Genomic DNA, 24,207 nt, shown 5'->3' with positions numbered 1-24,207 from the left:
GTTGGACAAAGTGAGTCCCACAATAAAGAAGTTATATATAGTCTGCCCTCTTATATTTTCTCCCCATCCCTTTCCAGTCTTCTCTTCCCTCAGAAACATCTCCCAGCAGCCCTTGAAACTTCATGGAGCCTGTCTCTAATCTCACCAATTACATGTCAAGAGGTGTCATGTGAGCCTACTTCCAACTTTTGTTTAAAAGAAAAGGTAGTGCTTTGGGCTTCACCCTGTTGTGGCAACTTATCTTCAGCCACACAGATTAGGAGAGAGCCCTAGGTGCAAAGAGAGAAATACAAAGGGCTTGCCTGACCAGACTAGATTAGTTACATTGTTTCAAGGCAGAAGTCAAGACATTGTTGCAAGACTATCTGATTTCAAGCACTAAGGGTAGTCAGACTGCAGCCTGATCATTATAACCCAGACATCGGTATGTGGTATATCTAAACAGAGTAGTCCAATGGCTAGCTCCAGTGGCTGGTTGGTTGATCATATACAGAGTGGTTATCTAAATACACAGTGAAGTCATACTATTCTCCTCAACATGTTCCTGAGTTAACAGAACACAACTGAATTCAAATGCTGAATGCACCACTCCCCTGCTCTTTTCTCTTAAAATCAAGATATCATATAGCTCAGGCTGGTCTCAAACCTGTTATGTAGGCAAAGTTGGCCTTGAACTGCTGCTGATCCTCCTGTCTCCACCTACTTGGTGTTGGCTTGACAGGCCTGGACCTTCATGTCTAGATACCCAGTGCTGCTCAGCCAGGTCTTCCTGATCCTTACTTTGCATTTGGAGATGCTGGGTATTTGTAAAAAGCAATTTGTAGAGACCTATTGCCCAACTAAGTTTACCAAGTTACAGTTTGAATTTGTAATGAACTATGCCATTGTGCAATAAAGTGACGATTGGAACAAAAATAACCCCAGAGATCATTTGAATGGAGCACCTTCCAAGTGTTCTGCTGTTATGGAAATGCTCAGTTCACACAAGTACATACTTTTAAAGGGACTAATATATTCCAACTATCTGGAAAACATTTTAAATCTTTAACTAAAAAACCATCCATACTATGCAAGATACAGTGAATTCAAACTGTGACTGCAAACAGTAGCACCTCCATTTAATATTTTAAAAAATGCTTAAAGTAGGGAGAAAGAAAAAAAATTAACATACTCTTTGTAGAAAAATTTTAATCCTTTTCACAAATAAGTTGATCGTTTAAAAAGAGGCTGAACCGCCACATAAACCATGAAGCTTTGAGATATCTAATAACATTTGAAGAAAATTATCTGGGCATGGTTGCATATGTCTGAAACCCCATCGCACTGGTAACACCCAGAGGAGGATCCCAGACAGAGGCTCATGGGCCAGACAATCTAGTCCAAGTGGTGAGCTCCTGGTTCAATGAGAGAAGCTGTCTCAGAAAAAAAGGTGAAGAGTGACTGAGGAGAGTACCCTGCTGATGTCCAGCCTCCAAGCAAACACACTGAAGTATGACATACAGGTTTATATCAAACAGATGCATCTGCACGCGCACACACACACACACACACACACACACACACTTCAATTGCATTCTTCAATTCAAGTCCACTCAGAACTAAAAAAAAAAAAAAAAAAAAAAAAAAAACGGTAAATTTTCAAAATTGGGTTGAGTCATCTACAAAATGCTTCTGGGTAAATTATTAATGATATGAAGAATTGGGAGAGAACACTGCAGTAACCTGTGTGCGTGAAGCCATCTAAGTTGCTCCAGCTGCCACAGGAGAATGACACAGATCACAGTGACCAGAGCTGCGCTCTCTGTTGTTTTACTCTTGGCACTATTCTTCTTGCCCTGGATGAGCTACTCAGCACCCATGGGATGGATTTGCCACAGTAAGACAGTAATTATACTAAAATGCTAACGGCATCACAGCAATATCAGCAATCAGAGCCATTTTATTTTATTAACATTTTAAAACTTTTCTTATTTTTCATAGGTATGGATGTTCTACCTGTATGTGTTTCTGCACATTTCCTGTGTGCCTGGTGCTCACAGAGGCTAGAAGATGTTATCAGTACTCTTCTGAAAATTTCGCCAGCCCTCCCCTCTCTGCCCCCGACCCATTTTATAAAGCACTCAGATCTGCCTGGAAGAAACCATTATATACTCAGAATATGCTGATGGTTATTTATAGTTCTACAAATCTTTGAATTTAAATTTTAAAAATGGCTTCATCTGTCTCTCTGATTTAGCCTGGCAACATCAGTGTGCATAGTCATCTGTCCCCATACTGGCCAAAAAGCACAAGGATCGCCAATACTGACTGGTAGTAATTCCCATATTCAAACTGGAGGCGTGCTATTTACTGAGAAGTCCCGAATATCAGAAACCCACATCCTGTTTGTAGTGAGAATGATGGGTACAAGACAGAAGTCCCTTCCCCTTCAAGGCACAGTCCTCGGGAAGAATATCAATCACTATACTCAGCATATGCCTTTGCTATAGGTTACTAGCTGAGCTTTCTTGTCCTATGGCACAAGAGCCCTACACACACACACACACACACACACACACACACACACACACCATATATATGTATACAAACATATGTATATAAATTCATCCTTGAAAGATTTTTGACCCCACCTAAAGGTAAATTTGGAGTCAAAAGAAAGAAGGAGGGATTCTGTTTATTGAGGATAAAAGTAAAGGTTACATATAAGAAACAAAAACCAAGCCAACAAAAGCAGAAATGGAAAAAACACAGATTAAGCAAAAATTCTTACACTGAGTCCCAAGAATCTAGCCAACAGGAGAAATTACATAAATGTGTCGAGTATTTGTGTGATTTCTTTTCTTCATTTAATAAAAGGAGACATCACAAAACCAAAATATTTATGGATCTAGAAAGTTCCCTGGAAGAGGAGTTTATTTATGGCTGATGAATGGCACTAGAGAATAATATGTCCTTTACCTGGATCAGAAAGAGCCTCCAAAAGTTTTCGTTAGGACTAGAGACAGAAAAAACTGTTCTGCAAAATTCCTTTGTCCTGTGCATGTCATGATACGTTACTGTTGCGGGGCATCAGCAGATATGCATGGATATTATAAACATGTTTGTCACAACTATGGTTACTGAACCCAGGACTTTGGGCATCTTAGGCAAACCCCTCTGAGCCATATCACAGGCCTCAATGTGCCCTTATTTTTTTTTTTAAGTGGGGACAGATAGACTGTCACTATGTGGCCTTGGCTGGTCTTGAACTCACAGAAATTTTGACTACCTATTCATCTAAAGTACTGGCATAAAGGTACATTCCCCACCAATAAATCTTCTTTTGAACTCCTGTTAGCTGTATTGAATCTCACAGATTTCCCTGTGTTTCTAATAGCATGAGATAAAGGAAGCACCTGAGGAGCACGCTAAGATCTGCTCTAGAGGCAAAAGAGACCAGAGACAGTACTTAGAGTACAAAGAATGTCTGAGCCACAGGCAGGAAACACTCACTAGATAGACAGCATTTGGCAGAAAGGCTGCAAAGCCCCAAGCCTAGGGCCATCTTCCTTGAACATGCTCTGCTGTGGCTGACAACTCCACACGCTGCCCAGCCACACTTCCTTCCAGGCTGGACCATCTGACGGAATATGAGACACCTCTGGGCTTTAATCTGGTGTTTCCCACAAGAGCAGAAATAATGAAACAAAGCAGGTCTGATTTGCAGGGCCCAAAGCAAAGACACCAAAAACAACTCAAACAAATCTACGTGAGACACACTAGATGCAAACACCCTTCATGAGAGTAAAGACAAAACCGACCAAATAATTCTTATATTATCAAGGTTCTGAAAAGTCTGTGTCTTAGAAATATATTGAGCATGGTAGCAAAACTGAACAAAGACGTAATTCAATAATAGCACAAAGCAACTGACTACTCAATGAACACAAGACTATCCAATCAAATGGACTACTCAATACCCAAATTAAAATTTGACATGGAGAGGCTACTCAGCTCAAGAAAAAAAGAAAAGAACAGAAAAGGGCATAGGAAGGCTGCACAAAAAGTACAGTATATATCTATATTAAAACTTAAAAATAAATTATGAACAATATAAACATAAAAATAAACCTATACATTTCATACATTGAAAGGGCCTACAAATTCTCTCCAACAGGAAGGTCATAGGCTTAGCTCAGCGATGTTCCTGAACCCAAGCAAACATCAGGCATCTATGTTTAAAACCACTTAATGGGAATAGTCCATCTGCCTCTTCAAAAGCATGAATTTCAGAAAATGAAAATTGGCCTTCATTCATCAAGCTACATTATTAGGCTGTCTGAAAACTTCTAATTTTAAAATCAAGCACTCCTTTGATTTCCAAGCAAGGTCAAGAAACAAGACAACATAGCGCTGACATTCAGGGCTGTGCCCACACTGCCACAGAGTGACATCAATGTGGCCTGTAACTATGGTACCTGACTAGTAATTCCTGAAAGAAGGTGATTCGCTGGGAGGCAGATGAGCATCGGTACAGATGCTGCCACCACTTTGGCACTGAGCACGGACACGTGTTACTCATGTCTGGGGCAAGTTACTTTTATGAATCACCACTTTGATGATGTGAATATTTCTTTCTCACATTAAGCCCATAAAATATACAAGCAAACAATAACTAATGTTCAGCTTCATCCAAATGGAGGAAGTATGATATTAATAGGAGGTAAACTAAGTACAATGATGGTCCATCTCCTAAGGGAAATCTTTAAAAGCTTCTGCCAAGATGCCACACATGTACATTTACACAAGTTTATATATAGAAGTTTACATGCACATGTATATATGTGTATGTATACACATATGAAGAGCAAATGACTAAACCCCAGGCTTCAAAAGTAGAAATAGTTTTAGGTACAAGTCCAACAATTATATATAGTTTTACCTTTTATTTATTTAATTTTTTGGCTTCTGAATTTCAATCTTCAGTTATAGTCACCTCCAAAGGTCACGTCTCACCCTGAAAACAAAACAAAAACCAACAAGTCACAATCTGAAAAACGAGGGCAGCCTCACAGCGAATGCCCAGTGTTAGCACAAGCAAAAAGACAAGGAGTTCAACTGAACAACCTAGAGATCGAATTTTTCAGTGTAGGGAAGAAAGGCCAGGATCTCCACTGTCTTCAAGACCATAGACCCAACAGGGGCAGGAAAAGTCTAGAGGAGACAATTCTGACTTTTCACGTGAACTCTTTCTTGTCCAGCCGTCTATTAATTCATTTTCGAGTGGAATAATGCATGACTCATGAGCCTCTGTTTTTAGAAACCAGACTCCTACTTGAATGTGCATGTTTGATTCATACCTACATTTCTAACTTCATTAGAGAATGCAGCTTATTTTTTCCTCTTTAAAAGTAAGCATGCACTTGAAGACATGAAAGCTTTCTGTCACTCTGAGCCTTTCAGAATAATTTTTTTTAAGGCACCATTTTCTATTTGGGAAGGGACAAGGGGTCAATGGCTGATGAAAGCTGTTCACAGAAATATTTTGCACATAGTCTCTACCTCTACCAGATCTACTATGTCAGATGAAAATGGCTCATATCACATGAAATCAACAAATGAAACCAAGCTTCCTAAAACACAAAGGAAGCCAGGAACACATTTTAAGCCATGCCTCCTTTGCAATTGTACATTCCCTTGAGCAAAACTCATGTGTGCCTCTAAGAAATGTTAGATGCTGCCTCTTTCTGTCCATGGAACTAGAATTGGGTTACACCCCGAGAAAGGGCAAACAGGAGTTTATTAACTGAGGTCATGTTAGTAAGATGTGAAGTTCATCCCACCTCCATTGACCAAATGCTAGAACTACAGAAGGCTGAAACCCAACCTCTTTACTAACAGGAATAGCCCTTTGCTTATCAATGCTGGGACAATTCGGAATGGAGTATATCCTGTCAGACCGGAATGGGAAAGGCAAACTTTTTCTCCTTCAGCGGAGCTACAAGGTGACACTTTCATGCCACTCTGACATTTTCACAGGTACGCACATTCTTGCCATGCTGGCTGGAAAAAAAGATGCAGGCTCTGGGTGAAATCAGAACTCTCATGTTTACTGTAAGAGGAAATTAGAGGTTTTCACCATAAATCTTTTACCTTTTGGGTGGGGGAAAACCCTAGCATGAGGGTTTCAAATGACTGCTCTGTAACCTAGCCCTTGGTTATTGTTGTTTTTACATAAAACAATTCAAATTGAAAATGAAAATTGTGTGCTTTCCTGCTGATGTGTGTCCTTGGGACTGCCTTCTTGTTTCACAGTGAACAGATAAGGAATAGCAATGGCCATCAAGTGTTCTTGGCAGAGCAGAGAGCCCTGTGAGGCATCCCCGTTCCACTCAAGTCACATGTCACACAAGAAATGGTACCAAGCATCCAAAAGTTTATAGCATTGTCTGCAGGCCTAGGGACAGAGCTCAGTCTCACATGTTAAGCCAGTACTTGACCACTCGGGTGCACGCCCACAGTTCACCAAATATTCAGTATAGAATGAGCGAACTTTGGCAGACCATGCTCAATTCAAAGCAAGGAGGCCCCTTTCTCTCTCCCTTTTCCTAGAGACTTTCTTCCATGCATGGACTTTAAACTAATTTATATGTTTATCTATTGAGCCGGGTCTGTTTTTGCACATTAGGCAGAAGGGCCTATAGTGTTAAGACTTTGCAATGCAGATGAGGTTTGCTATCATATAGGCCTGGCAAACAACTGGCCCTCATTAAAATTTAATTCTCAAAGAACACTGCTGAAAGGCTTACTTTGAATAAAGTTATCTATCTCTGGAATTGTATCTCAGCCCACAGAACAATTTCAGGTGAGTGTGAGATCTGTGTGTCCACTCAGCAGCCTAAAAAGCATAGTTCATAAGTAAATGGGAGCAAAAGCAGACACTGGTTGACCCTCAGAATATAAGTATATTCTCCCTCCGGGGAAGTAAAAAGAGCAAGCACTGGTACAATTAGACAACTGATACTCTACCGCATGCAGACGTAGACGGCACAGGCCCACTCCATTTGACTGTCGTTTATGCATCAAGTATCGTCAGTAAGATGTAAAATCTATTCCATAAATTTTAATGTACACGTACATCTGACCACTCATTAATTTATTTCTGTTGATTTTACTTTTTAGAAAAGGTATCCATTAACAAAGTCATCTGAAATGCTATTTTCTGAGTTTTGCTGCAGAGAGATTAATAGTTCAACAGCTGTTTGCCATCATCTGCAATTAAGTGAAATGTGTCGCTATAGAAGACAAGAAAATAAGGGGTTAGAACGGAGGCCTGAGCTGCTATCACTGGACACTTGGCGAATAGAAACCAACAACTCTGGAGAAAAATATGCAGTTTGCTTTTTTCATAAGTATAAAACTTTGATTTCTAAAACTGTGTTCTTTTACTGGTGAAATCAATCAACTATTTATCTGGCTACTACTGGCAGTAGAAACACACACACACACACACACACACACGTACGTACATGGACACATGAGTACACATATGCACACCGTATAAAAAAAATCCCCCTCCAGCCTTAGTCTCCTTGTTTTAAAAGGTTGCCACCACACAGAGACCATTTTGTTTTCCTTTTCCTCTCTTTTAAAAAAACTTTCCTAGTGTTTTTTTGTGTGTTAAAAGTAAGACAGGTATACAGGTGAACAGAAATTGATAACTTTGTTTCCTAGAACTCTCTTTCAGAAGATACTATGAACTAGAATTTCCCAAGACATCTTCACTATAGTGGGTGTTATTTACCTGGAGCTAAGTAACACCTGTTGGGTTGGTTAGAAACCCAGCACCTCAAGTGCTTCCTTTCTCCCCTCCCCATTAGAAGTTCCCTGTGCAATGCCCAGTGGCTGCCTTCCTGCATCCAGGTTGCCCTGAGTTTTGTCCCTTATTGGATCTGTGAGATTTGTAATGCAACTGCTAATGGGCATGAGCTCCTGGGAACCGAGGCAGGGTTCAGTGTGCGGGGTGAGACCCTGCTTCACAATGCTGGAGAGGAACGACCACCTTCTCTTTTCTCATTCAAAGTCGTTCCCCCTTCCCTTTCACAGTCACTACCGTGAAGGACTCCTGCATTCTCTTTCACAATATGCAGTTACCACACACTGATGCCAAAGGGTGACCAAGAGTACCACAGGATGGTGGAGAAGCCACTGTGTGCCAGTCCTGCCAGGGACAAGCCACCCTGGGTCCATAAGAAGCAGCTTAACAGGCACAAGAAACTAGCACCAAAGCTGTGCTCACCTGAAGTGTGAAGTGGCTCAAGCTCTCACACCCCCACATCCTCTAACTGAACAGCACAGACTTCACTTGAGAAAAGAGGTCCAAATGGACCAATTCCCAAGGGAGTACTGCCCCTTTAAATCATTAATCTTGACTCATTTTGGCTTTCCTGTCTTGTTTTCCAGTGATTTCTTAGAAAACAGAAGCCCATCAGCACACGTTTGACTGGTTGAATACATGGTCATTTTATTTTCCAGACTTAAGAAAATCAACTTAGAAATCACCCCAGGGCTTCGCCCTGTGCTCTTTGGAACCTCAACTCTTGACTTGGGTTTAACAAACATTTAAAAGAAGGGTAGGCAGAAAGACAAAGAAAAATGGGGCGGGGTTGGGGGGGGAGAAAGGGGCAGAGACAACAGAGTGGGGACAGAGAAAGGAAAGAAGGAAGGAAGGGCACAGGAAATAAACTTCGAGGTCCAGGCTTCTGCAGCCAGGGGTGGCCTGAGACACACCCATGGCAGTTGGGTTATAAATGCTGCATTTCCTTTACTGGTCTATCAGAGAAATGACCGACCACACACCGCTGCTACATCACTGTCCAGAGCCCCCGGTGGAGCATGGGACTGTCCTCTCTCTCCTCCTGGGAAGCATCACAGAGTCTAACTTTAGGGATTTGTTCTGTTCCAGCAAAACTCAAAACGCCGACACACAGTGCAACCATGTGGTTCAGTGAACCCACAGGATTGCCCGAGAAATCAAGGCTGGTGTCCCCCAGGAAAACTACAACCATGGGCCTGTCTCAGTTGGAAAACTCACTTGTTCCCTTTTACCTTCCACAAGTAAAACCCTGGTCACAGTCATGTGAAAATATTTTATAGGTATCCTTTAACAGCCCGTACACGTTGAAAACCAAAAACAATATTTGCTGTTTTGCCTTTGAAGTGCTAACAAAGCCTTTGTTTTAGATCCCCTTCAGTGTGCAATAAGAGTTAATAATCAAATCCATCCCAACCCCCACAAACGTTAAACAAAAAGATAAAAGAACTGCAAATAGCTATTGTCATGGAAAGTTAAAGCTCCTGTCTGTATTTTCACGAGAAAACTATTATCTCTATCAATCAAAATTTAAGAGTACAAAGGCTCTAATCACAGAAGGTGCTGATGGCGCTGCTTCTTTCCCCTCATTAAAAAAAAGTATTTTTCCTCTTGAAAAATGAGTATAAAAGTCATATACTTACAATTAGCTAGAATATTTGTAATTTTATCATTAAAAACCTTCAGCAAGTCCCACTGCTAATAAATGCTTCTACGTCTCTAGACTGATTGGTACCCAAGAAGACCCAAGCCCTTGCATATTTTAATAAGGTTGATGGAATTTTATTTCATTTCTCCCACTTTCCAACCTGCGGGGGAACAGCACACTCTTCTGTTGGAAGGAGTTACTCAGACTGAGGCGACAGTCAAGAGGGAGCAAAAGTGTGTTCTTTTAGACCTAGTCCCTGCACTCAGCAAGAGCTTTACACAGGACAGGAATCTTGGAGGTTTCCCCTCATCTGTTTTGAAGGGAAATGATAAACACTCTGCCCTGAAAAGAAAGTAGAACCCCAAATCGCCCAGAGTTAATCCAAGTGCAGCAACTGCTGAGCCGGTTTCTAATTCACTTAAAAAAAAAGAAAGAAAAAACAAAAGAAAGAAAGAAAGAAAGAAAGAAAGAAAGAAAGAAAGAAAGAAAGAAAAAAGAAAAGGAAAGAAAAAAGATTGCACTAGCCCCTCAAAAAAAGTCCAAAAACAAAAAGAATAGCCAGAGCTCAGAGATTCAAACAAACAACCCAAGATTAGAATTCCTAGAACAAACACCAAACCAGGGTGCCATTATGCAGATGGCTGATACTGGATAGACGTCCCCTCCACCAGAGAGCCAAGGGGCTGTCTCTTCCCCCACAAGCAAGATCAGATTTCCTTCCCTCTCCACTACCTCTCTGAGCCTCATGGCTAACATCTCATGTGTGCTATTAATACCAACGAGGAGATGATTCGATTTCCACAGAAGAAAACCCCTCCGATCCCAGTGCGGACCTTCAGGGAGGACCCTGGCTCTGAATTCACAATACACTAGCTGAGTTTTGCCGCTTTCCTGCAGTTCAGCCCAACACACTGTTTGAAGCCTCTTACCAGACAATGGCAGCTCTAGCTGCTGGATAGTTACAAAACAGGATTTGCTAGAACCAAGAATAGTCTAGCTGTGCTCGCCCTCTCTCTTCTTTTTAAATTCCTTCCTGTCCCCAAGAGCCTCACACTAGTTTCAAAATCTAGCCCCTTCCTAGCCGGTTCCTAACAGGTACCTGTACTAGTCTATTTCAAAGCAGCCAGCAAGTGTCAGCTGCCCAGGAGCCGGACAGCTTTCAGCAAGCACTCAGAAGGGCGGCGAAAGGCCCTCTCAACATTTGCGAAATGAAACAAAAGTATCAGCTTGCCTTGGCACACACTTACCCATTCATGGTGAGGCAGCAGAGCTTTGGGGCAGGAGAGGCAGGTCTCTCACTAAACAGAACAAAGTTCAATAGTTTGTAAGGGAGACACTACAGACAGTTGGAAGCAAGGTCCTGCAGGCTTCAGGGTTCCCTGGCTGGCGGCAGTGTGAGGAAGGACTGAAGGTATGTGGGCTAAACACAACAAAGCCACTGCCTTACTCTAGATTAAATATGCAGGAAGAGGCCCCTTTGCATAAACACAAACACTCAGCAAATGAACAACTGGCTCAATCAGGCGCCCGCTGTGCCTTCTACCTATCCTCCTCTGGCGAGAGACACCGGCTGTTCCAGGAGACACTACTAACCTGGGAGATCCACCTATGATCGAGACCTTGCTACAGTAACAATTGAAATTAATTACGTTCTTTAACAATTAAGAGCTCGCTCCAGGGGACAGCACTGAGGGGCAAACTAATACTTGGATGCCCAGCTACTTCCAAAGCAAGCTGGCTTGTAACACTGTGGAGTTCTGCTGCGGGCTGTATTTCAGTCTCTCACAATCAAGGAGGCTTGAAAAGAAGCTCATGGTTTAGACCCAGTCTAAGGTTACATTATACACTCCTCAAGGTAAATTTTGTATATGTTTATAAAAGACACATAAATAAGGGGCATATACATGCACATATCACGGCACATAGTCTCATACATGATATGCATATCTAAAAGAGAATACACATAAGCACACATGTGCCAAACATCTCTAGCTGTATCCTTTAGTTCACTGGTCATTTAAGGAAAATAATGGGAGCTTTCCAAAAAATACAGCCCAAATGTCTGCTTTTCAAATGTCACCAATGCATGACCGCCCATTTAAAAACATTACCCAGATATTAGGAAGGATGCTTTTAAGTGAGTGGCCTCAGCCACTTATCACTTCAATTAAACAACGTAATTACAGTCAACAATTTTCTCCATTTCTGCAGTAAAATATGCCATACCTCGATGTAATTTGTCTGTAGAATCCAGGAATGTAGCTAGCATGAGGGAAAAACATATGAAGGCTAGAAATGTTCTACTGGTTTTAGCTCAGACTAAGAGCTCAGCTTCTTCTGGTCTCCTCCTGTTTCCAGCATCTTGTTGGTCTTAGTAACCTAATTATTACCTTTTTTCCGTTCTGTTTCATTTTTCAGTTTTCAAAATGCAAATTACGTGTGGAATTTTAATTGAACTGTCTAACAATGATGGACCATACATATATATATTTTTTTTTTAAAACATTTATTTATGTGGGTTTGCTTGAGCAGACCTGGAAGGTCAAAGACAAAACTAAGAACATGTAAGATTTGGTTCTTTTGTGGCTGTAGTCTTTCCATGGCATGTCACGGAGCTTGGTGGAAGACATCTTTACCCACCGAACTATCTTGCTAACTGCCAATTACTTTTTAATGAATTTTACAGTATTACCTGATTTCAAATGACACATAAGAAAGACTATGTTAAATTACTAGATTCTAAGCCACACAGAACTATGGGGGACCAATTCATTGTCACAGCACCTGTCTATATGGTATTTTGTACTAAAAAGAGTAGAGTGTAGATCCCTCCCAGCCACAGAAGAAAGCAATGACCCCAAAGGAATGGGGTCGTAACATCATTTGCTGCAAAAACTAAAGATCCACCCTTAAAAAATTAAATATTAAAAACATTAAAAATAAAATCCTACTTTAAACAGACAATGGTAGCTATGAAATAAAATAAATTAAAAATAATCCCCTGTACCCCAAAGAACAAAGACATGGGTCCTGGAGAAACGATAGGCTTCGGCTCTGCTCACTGTTTTCCCTTGAAGTGACCTTCCACAGCCACTGACCCCCACAGATGATGCAAGTAAGGCAGAGAACAGAAATATAATCCATCTATCACTGTGACGAAGCCCCTGCCCACCCCAGTGTTGTTTCTAGCGACTATTTTGGCAGCTTGAGTAGGTCGTTATATTGCTGGCTCGTCCACAGTGCACCAAGTAAACTAATGGAAGAGTGGATGGCGGAATCCAGTATTAATGAGCTGTGCGGTGTGAGCCTGGGTGACAGTGGCTATACTATACAATTATAGGTAGCATCTGATTCCATAGGTATTAGATACTGTACTCTAAATTAATATTTTAATGAGGACAGTGAAATAAAGAGGACAACCCAGGTAAGAGATCCCTGCATAGAGCTCAGCCTAAGCTTATTGCTGGAAGACTCTCAGACACAGAAGCCAACGACACAGACAGGGGTTGGGACAGAAATCCGTATGCAAGCTCTGCAGGCTGAGTGACATGTACTGATGTACGGAGTCAAAGATGTCATCCCCACACAAGCTCTACTTGCTGTAACCTAGAGAGAATGAAGGGGGAGGGTGGGGGCATGGCAGATAGAGCTCCAGAAAATAAACAGGGTGCACAGTTTCAAAGGCTCCAGACACAGGCTTTTCATTGTTCCAGCCAATTATCAGCGGAAAATAATAACAGCAGATGGATCTGGAGTCACTGACTTTTCATACACACGTCTCTGGGCTGAACAGATGAAGAAACGCGAGCTATCTCACAAGGCAAAACATCTCACAGAGAAAGAACTCCACAGTCCAGATGGGGACCTTCTAAGTCTGTCGGTTATCTCCTTAATGTGGCAAGATAGACTTACAGCAGCATTTCAAGAACTGATCAGATATGACGCCTAGAACGGCTTCATTAATGAAAGGGGTCACTAGGATGTGGGACTAATAGTGAATTCAATAAGGATGGGACTGTGGGTTTCCCTTTTGCTAGTCAGGGACTGTAGGTTTCTACCCAAACTAGCAACCTGTGCACCACAGGAGAATAAACCATCATCCGTCCATGGAAAGATAAAAGAAGGATGTGTAAAGAAGGTTAATTATCCTGAACCATTCTACCATGATGGGGACAGGGGAAAATGGCCCTGGTATAATTTTTTATTAAAAGCCTTCAGTGATAAAAATCTCATCCTTTGTAAGTAATGACAGCATCTTAAACACCTTTTGCCAACTATGATCACAAAAGATACTTTGCATTTAGTATAAACCAAATATAGGTTTCTATATAAATTACACGTGAAAATATAAAAAGATATAAATTTTCTAATCAATGAATACCACACACCTGAGCAAAACTTATCAACCTGTATTAACCAATTCTCAGTAAGTTGGACACCACCAAGTCAGGTTTGCGACAGAACCCTGCAGTGAACTATAACCTGAGAGCAAACAGTAAGCAATGGGGAAAGTACACTTCTCCAACAGAGCGCCTCTCCTATCTCCTTCCTTATGCACTCTGCCCAAGCACCATCAATTCTGCATGCATTCTCTGCAGACCCCACTCCCTGAACTGATAGAAAATATGTTTGAAGTCACCACATTAAGGAAAAAGAAAACTGATTCTGCCACTATTTACCAACACACTTCACGGTAAATACGGTCATGAGCACACTGTTGACTTCACAAGTTCATAATGTAAGTTTAGGGGAAAAAAATAATCCCCCCAGCAAGGCTTCTCCTTCAAAGCACCCTGACAAAAGTAAATTCATAGCAGGGTACACAGGCATGAGGAAGAAAATATCGCCAAGGGCGAAGTTCTGCAACTGCTTTAAGAAGCAAACAAGAACACAAAAGATGTGTAATACAGCCATCTGGTTCTCCTCATACTATACCAGTGCCTCAACTTTATCCCCGCCCCCTGAGCCCGCCCACACCCATGCCACAAACCAAATGGCTTTACTTATGTTTCCTGCACAGTGAATTTACACAAGGCAACCAGGAGGCAAAGTTGATTTTATGTGTTATAGATATATAAATTCTGAATTCCTCCCCCCCCCCCACCTCAGTAACTTTGTCCTTACCATCACTGTTCATAGTAGGACTTCTTGGTAAAACCTCTGAGAACTTCACTGTGATAATGCCATTGTCATGTGAACCGAGGGGTTCAGTTTCAAGAAAGGCACCCTTCAGATACTACCTCAGCCATCTTGAGCTATCAGATAGAAGCCGACTTCAGATATAAACATGTGGGGCAATGTTGCTGAATTTGTAATAATCACAGTAGCTCCTTCTCTTGAACAAACCCATTGTTTATTCCCCTCTCCTTAGAAACTGACATGGCTACCCTAACTCCAATCACCCCTCTTGCTGGGGATTCATATTTGACACAGTCTAAGAACATTATTCATCAACTATTATGTAGCCATGAGTTTGCTAGACAACAGAGCACCAAAATCCAAGGTTCTCCTGTGTATAAGCAAAACCTGCATGGTCACTAAACAGAGTACATACTCTACAGTTTTAGGGTATTTTTTTAAGTTCTCACACACGTATGCTAGTACATTACATTTATGAGAAATTTCTATTTGTATGGCAAAAAAATATGAACAGGTGAAGTCACAGATATGTTGAAGGATCCAGAAGCTTCCAAAAGGTGGAAATTAAGACTTTAGATGAACACTTCTATGTAGATAAAATCAACATAATCAATGCCTTTCACCATGCGGTAATAAGAAACAAGACAATAAAACAGGCTTCTCAACCCAGCTCCACTTTGTTCCTGGCTTTTCTACCTGGCAGCTGGACTCAAAAAACTGACCCAAGGGGAGGACCTGTCAGTAACTAGGTTCTCAATAGAGTCACGTTTGGTTCTGTTCTGAGTGTTTCTATCCACAGAGGGCCCCAGCCTGCATGATACTCACTGGTCATCTGTAGGACACATACAGTGAACCCAGCCACCGGATGAGGCATTCAACTAATTGTTTAAGCCTCCGCCAGTGTCCGGGCCGCAGTTGGCAGATACAGCTCATGTCAGCCTCCCAGACTCAGGATAGCACAGCTGGAGCCTGGCAACCAGCTCTAGGGAGCACATCTGGTTCTTAGTGACTCCCATCTGCAGCAAAATGGATTTGCTTTGGTTTTTTAGGTGAAGTATAGTGAACAGAAAAAGCAAGGGAATTCACCTTAACTGTGTATTTGGTTTGGGGATAAAATGTCAGAATACAAACTGCATGAATGTAGGGGTATTATCCGACTTTCTTTTTGTATCCCAGGGGTAAGCAGCAGCTACCTGTGAGATGGGTCTAGTGAAAAACAGTGTTAACAAGGTCATGAGGTACATAAGAGCACTCCTGTCCCTCACTCCAGCTCCTTTCTCCCTCTCTTTGACTACCCACTGACTAACAGTCCGGTGTTCACAGAGAATAGAAGTGACTTCATAGCTAAAACTCATGAGCTTGCTTGCACTCATGAATAAAGCCATGTGCCCTCCCTGCGTGAACAGAAAAGCTCCAAAGTTTCCTTTCCTCAAAATAACTAACTCTGAGTACTATGTGTCTTACCTTTAGGGGTCCTTCAACTGTAAAACTTGGCAGAAATGTACCCCAAATGCTTATAAGCAACCTGAAAGTATAACCCAGATTCTTGATCACCAGAGAAATGCAAAATGATGAGGCAACAGTTCCTGGCACTTTGGAATCCCATTTCCTTTCCCATGCCTCTTTTCCTGGTTCCCCTGACACCTGCAGGTCTCAGCCCCTGTCTATACTGAACTCTAACCCAAAGGTCTGAGTTCACTACCATCTCCCATGAGAACACTCAGAAATGCAAGCCTAAACCAGGAATATCAGGTTGAAGCACATTGTCTTTGCTCCTTAGCAAGAAATGCGCTGACATTTCAAAATGCTAGGTTAGCAAAAACATTAAAGAAACTGTCACCCTGGTGACCATACAATTTCTTCAAATAGCCCAGGAATCTGGTCAAAGAGGAAGGATCTGTGAGGTGTGCCTGGCACAGACTTCCATATGGGATTCTGTTTCTCCAGTGTTAAAACACCAGCGCCTGAAAGAATGGCTGAAATGGGCAGGTGAGGAGAGGTACAAAGCAGCTCCTTCGAAAGACAGAGCTGCTCTTCCACATGTTGGAAACTCACTTCAAAGAATGCCCTTCCACAGTTTCACAACCACACAGGAAGCTTAAGGTAATCGTGGGAGAAGAGCACACAAGGCTACAACACCTCAATGAAACAAAGTTAGAGAAAGCCTACACACTACAAAGAACAAAGGCTGGAGGGCCGATGTCTAGGCTTCCTAACTCCTCTTTGGACTGCCTCATAAAAAAAAAAAAATTATAGAAAATCATAGTACCCAGAGAAGAAACTGTAATCGTTTGGCCCTTAAACTCAGCTCAGCTGCTTAGGCACCTTGGGATCCTAAGCAAATTGAGTTTACCATCTCTCAGTGTGCCTGTACATAAAATGGAATATATTACAGTCTATCACATGCTTTTGAGGAACGATTGTATTAACAAGAACAAAGGGCTTGGTACTTCAAGAATGTTATTAGTAAAAGATCGGCCACTGATCAAGGCTAACTTAATTGGAAATTGTCTGTACTCCATTTCTAAAGTTGTGAATTATTTCTGGTTGTCTACTGTACTTCAGGCAAGAGAGCAGAGCACGCATGCTAAGAGAAGTCAGAGTTCTCATTTTTACTTACCAATGTTGGCCAAAGAGTCAGAGACCACTGTTTGGGTCTCTCCCACCTCAGGGACAGCAATTTGGTAGTGAGAATGGAGCTATGAGGGAAGGCTAGAAAGTCTGCTTGTCCCCAAAATGACCCAAAACGACTTAGGAGAACTCTTCAAAAGAGGCGGGACAGGGATCTGGTCTGGAACCCAAAGGCACTGAAACACATTTTCTTACATGTTTCAAGTCTGTGTGTATAGATTCTGTTGCTGATTTAGGATCTTAAACAGCTTGTTTATTTTGTAAATGCCTTTCAGCTCACCTTTAATAACACATTTCTTTGACTTGGCTGAACTGTGCCTCAGAAGAATTACAAGCGGGAATGTGGCAGGGTAAAAGGTTCAGGGCACTAATCCACACCTGGTCCACTTAAAAAAGGAGGGGGGGAGGCTCATATTTTCCACACAGAAACAAGCCTTTTTATACAAACCAGTCTTTCATTTAACTGCTAAGGCACTATGCATACCCTCTGTGTGCCTTACCATAGAATTCTCTAAGTCACACCATGAGGCTTTAGCAGCAACAGAGATGCTGATGGTGATAGTGATACTGAGATGGTGTTTGTGTTGTGATGGTAATGTTCCTGGGGGGTGAGGGGTAAGAGAACAAGAACACAAACCTACCTCAAAATAGGAAAATGAAGATTCACTTACTCAAATTCCTTCACTAAGTTTTGCTGGTAACAAACTATATATGTATGTTTGTGTATATGAAGTGATTTGGGATGAAGTTAGAAAATACCCTAATTTTTACGTGACTAAACTTTAAAATCTTTGTCTGCAAAATTATGTCTCTGATATTTAAGGACAGTTAAGCACAGATGAGAGGGAGGTCTCACAGAGAAGAACAGAAAGACCTGTAGGGTTGAAAGTTACCTCTGTGGGTGGAGTCAAGCCACATCATCTGGCCACAGACTCTGTGCAGGTTACAGGAACTCTAGCACCAAGAATAGCCTCAATAGTCCCTGACCCTCACCATCACAGAAAAGTCAATACTCACAGCACCGTTCCTGAGAACGGGAGCTAAAGAAGCAGGAAATTAGGAAGACGGTCCTTTCAACCAGAGAGCTCAGAGACCAGATGGAGGAGTCAGAGAGGTGACTAAGACTGTGCAAGTAAGGCCTTCAAGGGTGCTCACGTCTATTCTCCAAGCGTCCCATATTTTTCTCTCATTTTGTTTCTAAGACAACTCCTCTTAATCAATCCTGGTGTGAAGTAGAGAAGGAGCTATGACCCATACTTTCATGATGAGGCAACAGAGAAGAGCAGACGACTAGAAGGGAAGAGACTAGGTTCTGTTCCGAGACCCAGCAAGAAACCCACATGGGAGGAGAGGCCCCTCCTCCATGCAGGCTCCTTGGGGTGACAGAGATGATACTTAGTTGTGTGTAGTTTTGTTTTGAGAAGTCAAGAACTACAACACTGCAAAGTAACTCTCCAAGTGAGGTCGTGGGCATTGAGAAACATGAACAATGTGTGTACTTAACATTTGCCACGGAAACTGTAACAGCTCAAACGTTCTCTTCTCTTTTCAGAATCAGCTTTGAAAATGAGTGTTTCTTGTGATTCTCCTGCCTCTGCCTGCTTCAGCAAATCCTACCAGCATGTGCCACCACAACTGGCAAAATGACTATTTCTGTTGGCTCAGTAGCACTGAGCCATTCTATGTGTTGGAATGCACAGGAGGGGACAGTCCCCATTATAGCTGCTTCTGTCAACCTTCAGGAACTGCCAGGCCACCACAATTCAAAAGTCATTCACACATTCTGCTGGTTGCCATGACGTCATACTGTCATTTGATCAGGTGTGTGGTTGCACGTGGCATGAATAAATAGCCACAGCCACGTATTAAATGAGAATTCCCAAAAGCAGATCCCAAGACAAAGACGTTTCTATATAGAAATATGAACTAAGAGTTTAAGTAAATGGCCCCACTTGGAAAAAAAAGTTTTAAAGTACCAATATAAACTATATTTAATAGTAACAAAAAATATTTTCCTTTTGGGGAAAGAATCTGGGCTTCTCAAAGCTACTGCCTTTCACATGACTGGTTACAGCATGGATGAATTCTTTCAGTTCTTAAACACAGATGTGAATCCCCCACCCCCAAATTCTCCTTTAATTAATCTTCCTCCAAATATAATACTCAACTAAGAAGCTATTTTGGTATTCCATTGTTATTTTCTTAAGCAATGAATATAACAAATCCCAAAGACCATATGTTTCCAAAGAAGAAAAAAAAATCTAGATCTAATACACAACGAAATCTAAATCTAAAGCAGCCTCTGGTCTGACATGAGAGCATAAAGATGGTATGAGCAAGAACAGCTAGGTTTACATACTTTTCATTCACAACTGCTGCTCCGAAACCACAATACCTTTAAAACGACATCTTAAGGAAACAGATACGGCGCGGCTTTGGTGCCGGCGAGATGGTGCAAACACTGAATTAAAGGGGTTTTTCTTTTCAAGCAAGTAACCCTGAGAACAGGCCCAAGTTAAAAGAAAAGAGTGACTCACTCTAAAAATAACCTAGTGATAAACACGAAGAGTCAGAATGCGTCTACCTCACACGATCATTTTCTTTCCTTTTCCCTTTAAAAGCACTGAGACTCAGACACCCAAACACAACTTCAGGGATGGGGGACGAGTCTTCTCTTCTCAGTTAAGCAGTTAATACTTCACAGGGTGCTACAGACTTCTCAGAGGGGATCTCTGGGCTTCTTCCGGTGGCAAGGCACACAAGAGGCCCCTATCTCAGTAAGAGAGGCAGGCTCTTCCCTTGAATAAACCAAAATAACATACAATTAAATCAGATTCAATTAATAAATTACTTCGGTGGACCTCGAAGGCCAAGTCCTATTTAATTACATAATTTAAAAAATATTTGCACATTGCAATCACTCGGAAATCGGCTCTGAGGTTTCATCATACACACTTAACACTTGAGCTAGAGAACAAATTTATTTAATAAATGCAAGTCTAAGTGTTAGAAGGCCGCAGCACTCAAACTGCAAAATCACTTAGCACACCCTCACAGAAAGCAAATAAACTTTGCCAGTATTTAGAGGGAGGCTGCTGTTGAATGTCAGGAAAGGCTGGCTGGCTTTTTGTGTTTTCTCTCTCATGTGCTGCTTGTAAATCTGACCGTTCAGAGCAGTGATTAGAATACAGCTAATGGACTGATTGGGTCCAGTTAAAGATAACGGGAAGACACGGTAAGGTGGGGGGTGTCAAGGACTCTCGGAAGTAAAAAGCTCTTCAGAGAGAGAAAGAGCGAAACAAAGAGAAGTGGTGTCCGCTCCCCATCACTCACTCTGTGGAATACCAAAATACACCATAAATTACCATGGTTCCGGGGATGGAGGGGCGTTCCATTAGGAAGGCGCACACACAAATCTCAGGATGGGGAGGATAGCCATAAAAGGGCTAGAATTACAGATACCCCAAGGAGGACAGGGCAGAAACATTTCAAAATGATTATATTCCTGAATGTTGATGGGGCAAGAGGTGAGAAGATGGCAAGGTAGCCAGGGTGGAACTTTCTAGAAGACTACTGGGTACCATGACTTGTTTTCCTTTCACATTCTGATAAGCCTCTTTGTCATTCACTTTGACACTACCACTAAATGGTTTACACCCATAACCACCTCAGGGCTTTTACAGCAATGTTGACTCACTTCTACTGCCAAAAGGCCCGAGAAGCAGAAGACAGAGATAATGGTGGTGCTGTAGTCAGTGGGCAGGTAGCACACACCTTTAATCACAGCACTTGGGAGGCAGAGGCAGTCAGAACGCTAAGTTCCAGAACAGAGAAACCCTATCAAAACAAAACAAACAAACAAACAAAGGAAAGGATTTGTCGGGTGTAGTCTCCAATGATTTTACTGACCTGTTTCTAGAAGATTCCACACTTACCTCTTTAAAAAGGCGCATGAAGTTGTGAAATTTAACAATTTTTAAGTAAGGTCTAAGAGTTTGATGTAACTCTGTAATAGTGGCCCAGGTCTGGAATTAAATAATTCTCTCAATCCCACAGCGCCTTCTCTAGCCGTTTAGACAAGTCTTTGTCAGAATGTTCATATATATTTACCCAGGTAATGTGTGCATGCACATACATGTGTACACTGTATGTAGAGCCAACAGGGCACAACTGGAGGTCTTGCTCAATAGATCTCCACCTGATGTCTGGAAGCCAGTCTCTCACTGAACGAAGACCTAGGCTGGCTTGTTAGTAAAGCCAGGAGTCCTGCTGTCTCTGGCTCTCTGACACGGGAGTTACAGACAGATGTTACTCACAAGCCTTGTTGGTGTTAAGTTTTTGTTGGTTTTGTTAGTAAAGTGAGTCCTAGGGATCGAACTCTGACCTTCATGCTTTCGGGAAAAGTACTTTAATACATTGTCCAACCTCCTAATCCCACTTTTAGAAATTTCTGGAATGAGCTAGTTGCTTCTGTTCCCTAATTCAACCTATTCATTTCCTACAACCATTCAGCTCCCAGTGTTTCGCCAACCCCTGTTTCTCAGTTGTCAGACACTTTAGGTCATGTTGATGCACTCTCTTCAGCAGGACTGACAAAACAGTCCTCATCTCCAATGGTCTCCACAACAGGGCTTCTCCACCATCTCTTACCTTCCGCAGCAACCCCATTTTACACTCTCTTTCTTCCACAGGCTTTCCCTCAGTGAACATGACCATAACCACCCAATGAAGTCAGCCAACCACTGCAGGTCACATGCTCAACAGCATCACCTCCATTCGCTTTTCTGTCTTTGGAACTAGTCTGACATGTCAATGTCTTTGGGAAAGGGACTCAAAAGTACTCTGTACATAGGTCTCTTCTCCATCATGAGAGGCTTCTCATTATATTGGACAGAACCAGTACTGTGTGTGGTGGCCATTATAAAGACTGCATGCTAAATGCTGCCGAGCAAAGCCATGTTCTTATAGATAGTGGCCACACTAAAGAGACTGACTTATGCCAACCATATCTCTGCTTCATAATCTTGAGGCCATCTTTGTCATCAGGGACCAGGTGAACACCACAGTGTGGTCTTTCAATCAGTAAGCCCCTACAGGGGAATGGTGGTGAGCCTTCAGATCATGGGGCTTGGTGGTATGTAGTTTGTGTGCTCTTCTAGATCAGAAACAGCATCCCACACCATGGTCCACTGTGGATGCACAGACATGGTGGCTGCCAGACAGTCATTTCTTCTCCGTTCCATCTGAATCTCATAGGCCTACTACAGGCTTCACTGAGATACCTGCACTCACTTCTGTATTTGTTTATCATCTCCCCTAAAGTCACCCATCTGAAAAACAACCAAATCCTGTAAACAAAAGACCTCAAAACATATGCCATACTGAAATAGCTTCTCTAAAGCATCCTATATTATCAATCTTAGAATACTCCATACTTTAAATTTTGATACCAGAGTAATTTTTAAAAAGTAATGAGTCCCAAGTACCTTCACTCTTATAGCTTATTCAAACTAACTTATTTTGTTTTTATTTAACTTATATACGTTTTGCCTGCATATATGTAAGTGCACCATGTGTATCCGTGATGCTCATAGAAGCACAAGAAAGGTATTAGCTGCCTTGTGAGTGCTGGAAAATGAATCTGGGACTTCTACAAGAACAGAGAGTACCTTTAACCATCGAGCCATCTCTCTGGCCTCCAACATTATGATACATGATTGTGAATGCATGTACCATACTGGCTTAAATAGATCTTAGTTCCCTAAATGGAAGAAGAGATCTGAAATGTCCAGAGGCACCTTGACTCTCATATTAGCAGAACCTCTGTGTGTCTCTCAAGTTCTATTCCATCACCAGTCGATTCTCATGGACAGCCTGCAAGCTCTCATCTGCAGGCTCCACACAGGGCCAGCCTAGCATGCCAGGCTTTGCTTCCTCTGACTAGATAAGTCTACCTGCCCCATGGATCCCTGCTGCAAATGTCCCTCCCTGCCAGAAGCCCATCATAGCAATGCATTAAATCGGTGTCCCTTTGGCTTAATACCTGCAGTGTTCACTGTGCAGGAAGGATTCCATTTCATGGCTTCAGTGGTGTGTCTCCTCATATCCTGCATGCCCAGTTTAGAGAAGACGCTTCACAAACCATAATAAATAGCCCTGAAGAGTTCTAGTAAACAAAATTAATGCCAATTTTCTTTCTTTGGTTCCTCTATAAAAGGAACTCTCTCCATCCCTGGGCTCTTCCCCTCCAATGTTCACAGAGTGCAGTCAAGCAGATCATGTCCGCATAGTATTTGTTCATGCCTCTGAAGATAGAAGAAACGAATCATGGCTGATATTTATGTGAATGACTGAGATAGAATTTGAACAGAACTCCCTACACTGCCTTGAAGTAAAATCACCTTATTGTTTCTAACACGGTGCTGAGGAAATAGAATGGGCGAGGAAGCTATAAGAATTTAATCTAATCGACTTTTTATAAATACCAATTGAGATTCACTATGCACCAAAAATGTAATTACCCTCCCTCTACTAACAGCACCCTAATTTAAACTCTGCCCCCCCTTTCCGGTTATATGACAACTTTGCATTAAGGTCTAGATGAGCTGTAATGCCGTTCCTTCTGTCCTGTGGTCTGCTTAACTTCAGCTTTAATAACACCATCATACGCCCTCCTCCAGCCACTCAAACTTTCCTTGACAGACAGCCTTCAAAGCCGTGGGAGAAAAGAGCTGCTCCGGACTGCACCAGGACCCTCTAAGCTTTGGCAGTTCTGGTAACGCTTTCCAGCCAAGAATGCTGCTATCAGTCAGAGGCAGCCCTAGACTCAAACAACCACATCTCGTAAGTTACGAAAATGTACAGGCCAACCTCTCAGATAACCGTGTGGGCTCTACACAGAGATCAGAACCAAACACACCAGAAGAAAGTTGTTGTT

The 24,207-nt window shown here is 42.0% G+C and overlaps 1 protein-coding gene across 1 annotated transcript in view; it reads right to left on the bottom strand.

Moving 5' to 3' along the window:
- The window catches only part of LOC308418898 (forkhead box protein P1-like), a gene marked incomplete at its 3' end in the record, with an annotated part of 351,221 nt that overhangs the window by 89,326 nt on the left and 237,688 nt on the right, over positions 1 to 24,207 (bottom strand). Inside the window, exon 5 of the mRNA XM_080914431.1 lies at positions 4,922 to 4,996. The remainder of the gene's footprint in view (positions 1 to 4,921; positions 4,997 to 24,207) is intronic.

The sequence above is a fragment of the Micromys minutus genome (genome assembly GCF_963924665.1).
Source record: "Micromys minutus genome assembly, chromosome: 3".
In the NCBI taxonomy this organism is placed as follows: Eukaryota; Metazoa; Chordata; class Mammalia; order Rodentia; family Muridae; genus Micromys; species Micromys minutus.
The sequence above is the reverse complement of the archived record's forward strand: the minus strand, read 5'-3'. Positions and strand labels throughout refer to the sequence as shown.